General features: G+C 40.1%; 1 protein-coding gene across 2 annotated transcripts in view; it reads right to left on the bottom strand.

Moving 5' to 3' along the window:
- The window catches only part of ALDH1A2 (aldehyde dehydrogenase 1 family member A2), a 98978-nt gene extending 89218 nt beyond the window's left edge, over positions 1-9760 (bottom strand). For both annotated transcript variants that reach the window (XM_066195902.1, XM_066195901.1), the window contains exon 1: positions 9664-9760. The gene's annotated coding sequence lies outside the window, so the exon portion shown is untranslated. The remainder of the gene's footprint in view (positions 1-9663) is intronic.
- Positions 9761-12157: the final 2397 nt, after the last annotated feature.

The raw sequence follows: 12157 nt of genomic DNA, 5'->3' as shown, positions 1-12157 counted from the left end.
ATTCATGGCAGCAAAGGGACAGAAATAGCAGGTCAAGCAAAGCTCTGCTTGCTGCAGCTACAAGTCAGATATTGCAGTATACACAGGGGAGTATAATTCCAATTTTAATTATGTTTTTCAGAAAACTTACATAACTGAAATGAACTCAGGCTGCCCAGAGACATATCAGCCCCTTGCAAAATGCTCAATTCATTCAGTGTGTCTCTGCTGTGGGTTAAATTCTGCTATATCCATGCACATTTGACTGCATCTTTGTATCATTGGCTGGAGAGTTTCAGGAACAAGAAGGGAGAGCTTATCGAAACAGCTCTCAGTCTGAGCAGAGAAAAATCAAAAGTAAAATGTGAAAGCCAGTCCAAATTTTAGACCTTTTGATGGCAGCTGAGACAAGCTAGATCCTGTCCTGCGTATTGATAAACTGCACTACAAGCAAGATGGGGTGTAAATGCAGTTGCAGGCTGATCCTTTGTCTTACCCCACCCCCGGCAGTGGGCGCTGTCTCTCACGCCTTGGTGATCCCTGGGGCAGGAGCACTCCCAGGTGGCTGCCAACCCTCTATGTCTGGAGAAGGATTACAGAGGCAGAAACAGTCTGAGGACTGCCCTCAGCTCTGGAAAACACTTACTCTTCTACTGACACCAACAGCTAATATGAAATATGTTTGCAGAAAATGAAAATAAATAGCTAATTAACCAGAAGTAGCCAATTTTATCCAAAATGGTAGAGCAGGTTATCACTTGTGTTAGGATTTTGCATAGTCGGTAGGCTCCAAATGCATCACTATAGTGCATCTTCAATCCACCATGGAAAACATGGGAAAAGGAGAATACAGGTCAGGAATGAGAAGAGGACAGTTTATTTATACAGCCTACTCAGGGACTAGCCCACACTCGCTGTGTGCCCGCGCATTGGCCAAGGTACATAAAGTTGTTCATTTTCTCAAAATCCTTTTGATCACGACATGTTCTGTCTATAAAACATGAAATCTTGTTTCTCCTACTCATGCCATGCCTATGCACAGAATTTCTGTATGAGTGACATTTACTTGCCTGAAGTTATTAACATGCAAATCTTGAGCAGTGACACACCAGTGTGATGGCATAACAATGTCTTAAATATGCTCTCAAATTGTTGTCAATTCTGTGTTTGCTTAAAGAATTTAAATTTTAATTAATCATTCAATATTCTTAACATTCTTTGGGGACACATGGTATTAATATCACAATTCATCCTGGATTCACAAAAGCCAGAATTTCATTCAGTAACAAGGTGTTATAGACCTGTCTCTGATTGACAATTTAAATTTCAAGGAATGAATTCCTGTTTTCGGGACAGATCTCAGCTGAATCTTTACTACAAAGCCATGACCAGTATCTCTATAACGTAATGGAAACAACAGCAATCACCTCATTCCATAAACTTATACAGACATTGGCTGTTTTATAAAAAACAAAAAAGTATTTTGACTTTGCATGAACTATGCAATTTCCTAATATCAACTGATATTCAGTAGTCACACTTATGTTAAACTAATAGCAATAACAGTTGGCAACAAGTTTTTCTAGCTGAAATATGTTCTGATTAATGAGTTAATAGTAATCAATCTTGATTTTAATGTTGGAAGAAATTAATTTCAGGGCATTGCTCAACTTTCATTTTGGGTTTGTTCTTTTTGGGAGCAATGTGTTTGTTCTTTAGAGCTAAACTTAGCACTGGAGTAATTTGGAAAGCTGCAAATGGCACTGAGTTAAAAGTTGGCTACTGCATGTTGTTTTATTGAAGTCAGTGAAATTATTCACAATGGGTGGCAATGCAGGCAAGGATAAGTGATCAGGGAACTGAGCTCAGATTATGGCAGACATTGTACTTTCTTGGAGTTTTGTCTGTGGATCTGGATGTTCAAATATTGTGGTTCAAAATAAATACAGTCAATTCCTAATAAATAGCATTCCAGTGCTATTTTTATTTATATAAAAGAAATCTCCTCTCTGGCACCTAAGGACTTAGGAAATAAATAGCTGCCTGTTACGACCCACAGTGTTTTATAGCCTTGTGCTGGAAGAACAGATGGACTAACACGCTGGATTCCCAGAGCACAGCCCCTGTGACAGACTCTGTGGCTCAGCAGCAGTGCCAGAGAAGAGCAGTGGGCAGTGCCAGGCCAAGAGGCACCAACACAAGCAAGGCCTCCTGCCCTGGCCCTTCTCCCCTCCCTGCCTGCAGCCTGCCTAGGGACACTTGCCGCCACAGCTTTGCCCCTGCTCTAACAACAGCCAGAGCCCAGGTGGGATATTTTGCTGAAGTCTCTCTTCAGAGATTGCTTTTAGGCATACATGTATCACATCAGATTTGGCCTGCAGGGCTTACAAAATGCTCCCGGCTAATTTATCCATCTTCTCCTCTACAGATTTGTAACAGGGGCATAGTTTGCTTGTTTAATGTAAAAAAGCACAGGAAAACCTGCACTGTGGGAACAAGGGAAAGGATAGGTGCTTCAAATTTACTCTGAGAACCACAAAAGACAAACAAAACCAAACGAAAAAAAAAAAACAAAAAACAACAAAAAAAAAACCCACCACCAAACAACAACAACAAAAAAAACAACAAAAGCATATGAAGTGGCAGCAGGCATTTTATCCTCTCTCCATCCTGATAAGCTTTACCCTCCTACCAGTCTTTGTGACTTTCTGTTCTCCTTTCCTTCTTCTGCCAACACTGTGTGCTGTGCTCTGTCTCCATACAGCACAGCACATCTCCAGAGATTTAAATACAGTGTGCTTTCCTCAGTTACTTATGAATCTTAGAAAGTTCTCATGAGAGCAAATTCAAGTTTCACCTCACATGCTTGTTTTTTTGGCAGTTGCTTGCATTTTTTCTCCCCTCTGTTCCCACCAAACAACCTTGTGCTGGAACATACAACAATGAACTAACTTTCAGTAACAGCTGCTCTTTTTCTACTTAGTACAATTGTTATTGCATAAGAGAATGCTTCTTTAAAACATGCACAATTTAAAAAGTTTTTTTCAAACCACTATTAAAAATAGGGAAAAAAAACCCGCAGCACCCATCAGTTAGTACTTTGGATTTTTGTCTTCTGCTTTGCACTTACAACTTGTTAAACAAATATTTTTAATTATTGTTCTGTGAGTGATAGTTCCTTTGCTTGTTTGCACAGTCTAATAGCATAGTCTCAGAGGAGAAAGTAGTAGGTAAATATTTTTACTATGGAGTTTCTTTGTATATTTGAATCAAATACTAGAGAAATCCATATAGTACTAAGCTGGACATGACATTTATGTAATTTCTCTTTTTGCTGACCACAACTTTCTTTCCAAAAATGTCTCTGAGATAGGGAATATGAATAACCAGCAGCTTACATCAGGAGTGATTTCTGACCACCTGTCAGATACATATGCATGTCTTGGGTGCAAATTCTGACATTCTCAGTACCATTAAAAGGACAATTTTTGGCACATCAATACTATTATTTCCTCAGCATTAGGCACATAATAGTTTGATAGGTGAAGCATACTTTCCCTCAGAAATACCAGTACTTTGTTTCACTGCACAACTCTTCTCAGAAAACCTTGCCTGCCTTCCCATTATAAACACGGCTGTGAATGAAAAAGCAGTAAAAGTAAACAATATGCTAAGGCTTGAAAAGTCAGCATCTGAATAGAAGGAAATGAACAATCTCAGAACTGAACAGATGCATCATTTTCTGTAGCGTGACCGAGGCATCAGACAACAAACAAGAAGCCCAAGCAGCAGCACATGCTTGGCAACAAGCACTGCTAAATTAAAGAGGCAGGTGTTTTGTTAATGCCTTTTAAATAGACTTACAAAGCAAACAGTTGTGGTGATGGTGTTTTCCATAGCAGAGAAACAAAATTTGATTATTTGAACCCCTTTACGTTATTGAAACAAGGGGGGGAAAATCAAGGGTGGGGCATGGGGAGGAAGAATGGAAATCTCAGGGGAGAAAAAAAGAAAGCACGGTAGTAACTTACTCAATTTCCAGTCCCGTGAACCCCGCTGCAACTGCTTAAAAGAGGCACTATGGATCTTTCCATTAAAACCACAGAATATAAAGTAAAAAACTGATTAATCTTCACTTATATCTCAGATGTTCAAGACATTAGCAACTGATAGCTACACACTGCAGGAGACTTCTGCTACAGAACCGTTCTGCCACCTAAGGCAGGAAGCCTGCTTGCCTTCAGTGCAGAGAATTTCATCTCATACACCTGTACTCCCCTGAGGGTACATGTTTTTCAGGGTATTGAATCAACATGTTTCTGAAGATGCTTGCACTGTAGAACAGCTATCAGAAACACAAATAAAAAGACTTGAATCCAGCTGCAGATTTCCATGGAATCTCAGGGGATAAAGCAAGTGCAAAGGTTCCTCCAGCAAGTCTTGGAAAAGGAAAGCAGAATAGAAAAACTTTGATTCAGAACCACATAGTTTTCACAGCCATGAATGCTTCAAAGTCACAGGCCATTTGCAAATGTAACATATATGCAAATACCTTTAGCACCTCAGAGGCTTCTAATCCAAGAAAATATATGATGGCTGAACAAAATATGGATATGAACACACACATTTCAATCTGTTCTGTCACAAAAAGACAAAATCCTTCCTTAAAATGGAAGTAATTTTAAGCCCCATTTGCTATCACAGGTGGTTCTTTGAAATTCAACACAGGAAGCCAACCATATATTTTAAAACAACTAAAATCTACCTAAAAGATTAACCACGCCTGAAAGTGGACCTTTTCTTCTTCCAAGTTTTTTACCTGCTTTTCTGATACAATTGGCAGCAGGCCTCTGGTTCTCTCTTGAGCTCCTTGCATAAGTCTTTCACAGCCACTGAACATCAGACCCCACACAAAATATTCCGTTTACACGAAGAAAAAAACAATTTTAAGGCAGATTTCAAAATGCATGTGGATCCATGCAATTTCCAAACATATACTGCTAGTAAACTGGACTTCCAACAATTCAAATGGCAATTACACTCTTTTCCCTTGCCTTTGATCAGATGTGTTGCTCACAGCAACCTGGCAGAACAATAATTATCTCACTAGGACAGACCTACAGTACACAGGATTTGGATTTCCTGCTAGGGAAATCCTAGAACGAGAGACATAGTTCAGGTATTGGTGGATTTTATTTGTTGTACAAGATTGACCCTGAGAAACACTGTATTACAGGATATGATGCATAAATCACTAACAATCAGCTCGCCTTCCAGGTTTGGGACAGAAAGTGTTTCAGCTTAACAGAGTTCTTCTTTGTACATCTGGCTTCAGGTAATTTCATAAGCAATTAGAAAACCAGAGGCAAACATATTCCTAAAAGATATTAGCTGGACTTCAGGGTACAGCTATCCTGGGAGCATCAGAAGCTCTCTTCACATATAGAAACTTTACCTTATGCCCAAACAGCAGCTTTGTACAGCTTAGAAGAGTGAAAAGTCATAAAAGAACTATGACCTGAGCATCTCTGATGGTGTCTTAATGTAACCATGACTGAGATAATCATACTCAAAAATAACTAGCTAGTTTTACTTTCAAACTTATTTTGCTTAATAGATTTGTAACATCACAGTCTCGGGCTATGAACTTTGCTACTGTCATCATTTTCACTGTTGCTCCTGACGATGTTCTCCTCTGTTCCAACTCTTCAATATTTATTTTTAAATAAACACAAAGGAGGTCCTTTCCTGTGTGGTCTTATAATAAACATCTTCCCTCATGATCATCTCCCTCCTCTGCCCTAGTATACACAGTGACACTCCCCACAGGCATGTGGTGTGCTGGGCTGTGGGAGAGCAAAGTGTTACACACCAGACTTCTGAAAAAATTGCAGCCGAGTCAGCTCTGGAGGGCTTCATCCCACAAACCTTCCTCCTACAGACTTTGGGAAGTTTCTCACTGTCAGAAGAATCCTTTATTTCTGTAGGGCAGCTTTATCAAAAGCAGTGTCTAGCACAAAGGCGCTAGTGCTATCTCAGTTTCATTGTTATGGAGGAAGAGGACCACCAGCCTACCTAGGAGGGCTTCAGTGCTGACTAAAGGTGTCCAGCTGTTCTAAGAGCCAGATAAAAGCTTAGACTGAAAAAGAAATCTATTGTAGCATTTAAGTGTAAGGAGATACCTCAGGCAGGTAACTTGTCTGCTGAGCATCTCTGGCCAGCAGGTATTAGACACATACAGAAGAGGTGAATATAAGCTTTCGAGGCTGTTGCCACAAGCATTTCCCCATCAAAGAGAAGTTCCTGGTGAAAGGCAGCACTTTAAAGAACACTCTTTTCAGAGTACCAACACCGCAGCACCATCTAGATTATTTTGTCAGTTATGTATCAAAAGCCACAGGACTTGTAAATATTAATAATATCCCCATACTCACTAGTAGATTTTTTTTTTTAAGCAAAGCCTGTTTTTAAGTTTCATTTGGACAGGATGTTGTTTATCACCATTACTGCATTATTTTTTTCAAGGCTGTGACAGAGTGCTATAAACGCTAGAGAAACATTATTTTGACATGAAATATACATTGTTAGTGGGATGAGTATGGCAAGATCACATTAATCCTGAACATTTTGTTTATCTGTCTCAGTCTTGAATACATGGACTATGTATTCATCTGGCTGCTTGCTTATTTGAATGTCTTAATTAGGACATTTTGAAAACCTTAACAGTTCTTTAAAAAGTAATTTGTAAGAACAAGGTCTCCTGTGTTTTCACAGAGGTGTGGCTTCTGTAGTCAGCAGCACAGTAAGTGTGAAATGGAGTGAGCAAATGCAATGCACATAGGAAATGCCACCCGTGGGTCACTCAGGTCCTCTGTGCCCAAGTGGTGAGGACAATGATTACGATGTAAGGACTGCATGATGACATGCTTTTACTCCATGTTTTTTGTGATGCTAAGCACAATGATGAGGCCCCATAGTACTGGGATGATAATGACCACAGCTTTCCTGTGCTACCCCATCATAATCCTCCAGCCCTCTGTTGTAGGGGAGATACATTAACCTGCACCATTTGTGCAGTCCGTGGTCTCTCTGAGAATGCTGATAAAATATAATACAGTTTATAACTAATGCTGAGCATGAAGGTATTGGTGACTGGATGGATTTCCAGTAAACTGAGATCACCATGCTCCAGGCACACAGTTTCAGTTCCTTGTTACCTGGAGAAGCACATAGCATATGCTTAGTGAAAGAAGAAAATTATTCTTTACATTTTACACTGAAAGCACAAGAGTTATATCCAGAGATATAAGACCCTTGAACAAATTGAGCCAACAGCCACAATATTTGAAAACTGTGGTATACTTGGAAAGGCCATCTGAGCAGGACTACAGTGTTCATACCCCACTGCCAAGCTCAAAGTGTCCTAATTACATTGTTTGTGTACGCCTGAAAAACTTCATGCTGCTTTTGGACAGGATGACTAGTATACCTCTAGGGAGCATCATGAAAAGGTCATGTGTATCTCACAAGACCATCAAAAATCCCTAGACTTTTAACAAACACATTAATTCACGTTGAATGGCTCACATTCCAGCTATAGTTCTATTTTTAGGTTATTTGTTGTGCTTAAAGAAAGAAGTGCCACCAGTTTTGAAGTATTTTAAAGATACAAAGGTAGCTGTTCTCTTCTGTGCAAGAGGCCGCCTCCACTATTCCACCAGCTGCCAGCTAATGGAGCTGCAGGGACGGAGCCAGAACACGGCAGAGTGACCCATGCTGGAATGTGAGCTAAATGCTCCACAGTGAGCTGGGGAACTCCGTGTTAAACTGATTGGTTGTCTTGTCCCCCTGGGAACCTTAATAAAATCTTGACAGCAAAGAAAATGCTCATTACTGAAAGAGCACATCAGAATATCCCAGGTCAGCAATGACCTGAGCTAATGGCTTACTCCTTAGTCAATATCTGAGATTTTCCTAAGGGATAGCTGCTTTTTCCTACTGCAGTGTTGAAGGGCCAAAAAAATTAGAGAGGCAAGGTTTCCCCATGGAAAACAGAATGGCCCCTTAAAATGATTTACGTACCCCGAATACTGCAAAAATATTCAACAAAATGGTGGAGACAGCCACCAGACAGAGCTGTGACAAGGATTTCTAATGGCCAAAGACATTTTGAATTTGGTAGCCAAGTTATGGAAACCTACACACAACTGTTTTCCTCAAGATTTGTTCTGGAGAAAAGCACTTTCCTACAAACCCTGAGTGATGTTTTTCTGCATACTCACACTTAGAATAGACCAAATACAAAGCAGCAGGTATAAAAACAGGCCGCTGGCATGAATGAAGTACCTGGAACCATGACTGTTTAAATGATAGCTAGGTCAAAGTTATGGGCTCTAATGAAGATGACTTAAAACTAGGTCTTCATCCAGAATTATATTTCTTTTATTCACTGGAAAGCTCCACAAAAAACCAAGACATTGTCCTTTTCAATACCTCAAAAAGTGTACTAGATTGTTTTGATCTAGACTTCCATGAATTACTTGCATACTTCAGTAGTTGTGTGCTTATAATCATGGCAATTAAAATTATGGAATCGATATTTAATCTGGTTTTTTTCATTGCAATAGCCAAGATTGCCAGCAGGAAAGAATGTGTCAGAACAGTATGCTTCAGTCAAACTCTTTGGAAATGTGCAATACTTAGAGTCATTGCCAGCATTTCCATCGACAACCCAGATTTAGAAAACTATAAACAGAGAGGGAAACACTTTTAACAGCTAACCTTCAGCAGATAGCCCCTACTTGAAAGTAATTTGTACCTTTCATAAAAATTAGCCCATAAAGACATGATGACATGTTTTAGTCTCAGTGAAACATGTTGCAGAAAATCTTGACACAGTTTACTTAACCTCTCTTATATACGTAAACCATATTTGACCTTCTCCAAGACACTTTCAGATACCACATTCACTCTCTCATTAGGGAAAATACCCAACCAACCAGTACTTTCAGGATTAGGAATTGATTATAATTTTCAGGTATTTTTGAGTTGAAATCCAAGAGATCAATTCAGTTTTGAAATATAAGTGATACAAATTTTCATCTCATTTCCTAGTTTGAATTGATTTCTAAAGACTAGCCTATAGTTTACTCCTGAATTTTTAAAAAGTCACAGCCACAAATCAAGTACTGTTCTAATTGAAATGACAAGTTTACCCCAAGCTGTGACTAAAAATGGAGTAATGTGGACACTTTTTAAAAGGCATATCCATTATCCAAGAGCAAGGCTGAGAAGAAAATAGAGATGCCTCTTCAATGTTTAGGTGCTCATACTGCAGAAGGCAAGCCACAAAAAGGAGTCAGGTGTCTGGTAAAATCCACAGGACATAGAGGGATCCCTAAAAATATGCTTGCTTCTGAAGAAAAAGTTCAAAACCTTTTATGTATTTTGAAAGAGCTGGGAGTCCATACAAACCCAGGACACACAAAGCAGATACCGCCATCAGACCCAGCAGCTGTTTGGTGAAATCAGAAGACCACCCCTCTGCTTTTTCAGCCTAACCAGCCATACTTGCTAAAAGGCAAATGAAACAAGATGCAGCTACAGCCAAAAGGGAGGGAAGAAAACTTGGAGCAAAAATTCTTAAAATTGGAGGTGCTAAAGCCTTTGGCTGAATGCACATACCTGTGTCCTCAGGCAGCTGAGCAGGATTTGCTGTCTGTAAAAAGTTGCGGTTCTCCAGAGACAGCAGGACACTCCTTGCACTGCACGCCTGACTGAAGATACTCACTTGGCTCCCAGGAGTTAGGCAGACTTATTAACAAGGCTTCAGCTGGGGCTTATGAGCCTCACCTGTTCCTGCAGTTAATTGGCCAAGGAACACCTGCTGGCACGCTGTGCCCACCAGCCTTTTGCCCCAGCTGGGGCTGGGCTGTCCTGAGATAACTTTTCAGTTCCCATCACAAAGTACAAATCCTGTTACTTGTTGCTACTATTTATAATTCTTGATTAAGCAACTGAAGGCTGAATAATTACTGACTCCAGCATGTGGAAGGTCTCAGCCTTGCAAGGATTTCAAAACCAGTATCACAGACTAAAAACCCTTCTGTGCAAATAGATCTCAGTGCCATGAAAGCTTATTTTTCTGCAAATTAACATCTGCAAACTGCCACAGGAGTCCTGCAGCCAAACTATCTCCCTTGCTGTCATCACCATGGCCTACGAAAGGGAAACTTAATAATGCTTTAAAACCGACTTTTTGGTTGTCTCAGGGAATCTTGAGGTTTTTAAGCAATTCTGCTAGTTGAGTGTCATGTTACACATAGGAGAGCTTAGTTAAAACACAAAATCTATTGAAATGGATTTCTCCCTGAAGGAGGTATCCACCTATTTAGTTACCCCCCCAGGTACTCAGTGCCTTTGGCTCCCAAATCTCCCAGTGTTCCACAGTGGTTGGGGAGCTCTGGGTGAAAGGGAAAGCAGACACAGGGGTAAACTGAGCCAGAGAAACTCATGTCTGGAAGAGCACAAGCAAGAGCAGGGCCTGGCAGAGATGGGGTAGGGAGCCCAATCTGCTGGGTCATGCTATCCCCCAGGAACAAAGGGAAAAACATTTCAGCCAACAGGAGTTTGGAGAGCAAGGTAGGGATGAACTTTCATAGAAATAGGTACAAATATTCAGATCTTGGCAGGGACTACTTTGGAGGTTCATCTTCCCCTTCAGATGTATCTATACATGACTACTCTTTCGGCACTCTCCTAAATCATTTCAAAACAGACTAGTCATGTACTTTGCATGCAAGCCAGGGTATCGTACACTGAAAGAGGGGAATATATTTTAATAGATTCATGTGATTCACTAAGAACCAGTAACTTCTCATGGAAAACTCTCACTGAGTCTGCTGAGAGCCCATATTTTTTCCTTCTTCCCTGTTCTTTATTTATTAAGGAGATTTGGATGACAGCAAGGTTATTGTTTTCTTGAAGTTCAATTTCTTCTCCTTCATCTAAAACCACAAGCTGCTGACTGTGAAATTGCAGTTCCTCATGATGAAAGAGAAAACATTTGCAATAAGACAATAAAAAGGAAGACTGTTTAAGGCCAGAAGGAAGCATCAAGTTTTCAAAACAAACAAGATATGATGCTTGAAGGTATAAATATATTTTCTGAAGATTTATAAGGATAACTGGATCTTTAAACAATGCTGGTATTTTCTGGCACTTTTCCTGCAGCTTTCTGCAAAACCCTTAACATTGGAAGAACTCTTGTGATTTCTCCTGGTGCTTTCTGGTAACTACACCAGTCCATTTTATCCATATTCCTGATGCTTTCCTGGAACTCACCTTCTGCTTTCTAACAATTCATTCACTGCTTCCTAGGAATTTTGCCACTCCCTTCTAGAGCTTCCCTTACATTTTTTGAAATCCTGATACTTTCTAGGAATGTCCTGTCTGTTTTCTGGGAATTTTTCCTACAGAATTTTCAGAGAGTTCTAGGAATTCACATGCTGTTTTCTGGGGATGTTCTGGGTGCTTTCTAGTACTTCTCTCCCCATTTTCAACTATTTTTTGCTTCTTTCTAGAAATTGCCTAAGTCTTTTCTGAGAATCTCCTGTCAGCGGTAAGAGAAGCCGTGCTTAGTGAAGGAAGCTGTGAACAACCACAGTGCAGAGAGGCCTGGGCCCCACGGCAGCTCCTTGGGGCCAGCAGAGCAGAGCTGGGACAGTGGCTGTTCCATCAATACCCCAGACACTGCCAGGCAAAGGCAAGGGCCAAGTCGTGTCCAAAGTCAGTCCAGGAAATCCAAATGAGTATCCAGGAACAGCAGGAAACAGGGTTTGAAACAGGCACACCTATATGGTGTAGTTTATACAGGCACATTCTGGGGATTAGAGAACACCCTCGTTGAATAATTTCTGCATTCAGTGTTTTGTAAAATAACCTTATTAGAAATTCTGTATTTTCTATGAAATGATGAATTGCCTTAAATTTTTAACACAAGAAATTCTGAAATGTTAACTTCAGAATTTTCAGTTTATAATCCATTACAGAATTGTGATGCAGGCAAACTGTTTCTTTTCCCCTCTGGAAATGCATGAGGCTTTACTTTGATTAAAAACTTTTTTCATCATAAACTCATAAATCATAAAAAAGGTATGGCTTCTTGAATTGTACTTTC

The sequence above is a fragment of the Chamaea fasciata genome, unplaced genomic scaffold (genome assembly GCF_029207755.1).
Source record: "Chamaea fasciata isolate MVZ Bird 193981 ecotype frontalis unplaced genomic scaffold, bChaFas1.0.hap1 SCAF_14, whole genome shotgun sequence".
Lineage (NCBI taxonomy): Eukaryota > Metazoa > Chordata > Aves > Passeriformes > Sylviidae > Chamaea > Chamaea fasciata.
The sequence above is the reverse complement of the archived record's forward strand: the minus strand, read 5'-3'. Positions and strand labels throughout refer to the sequence as shown.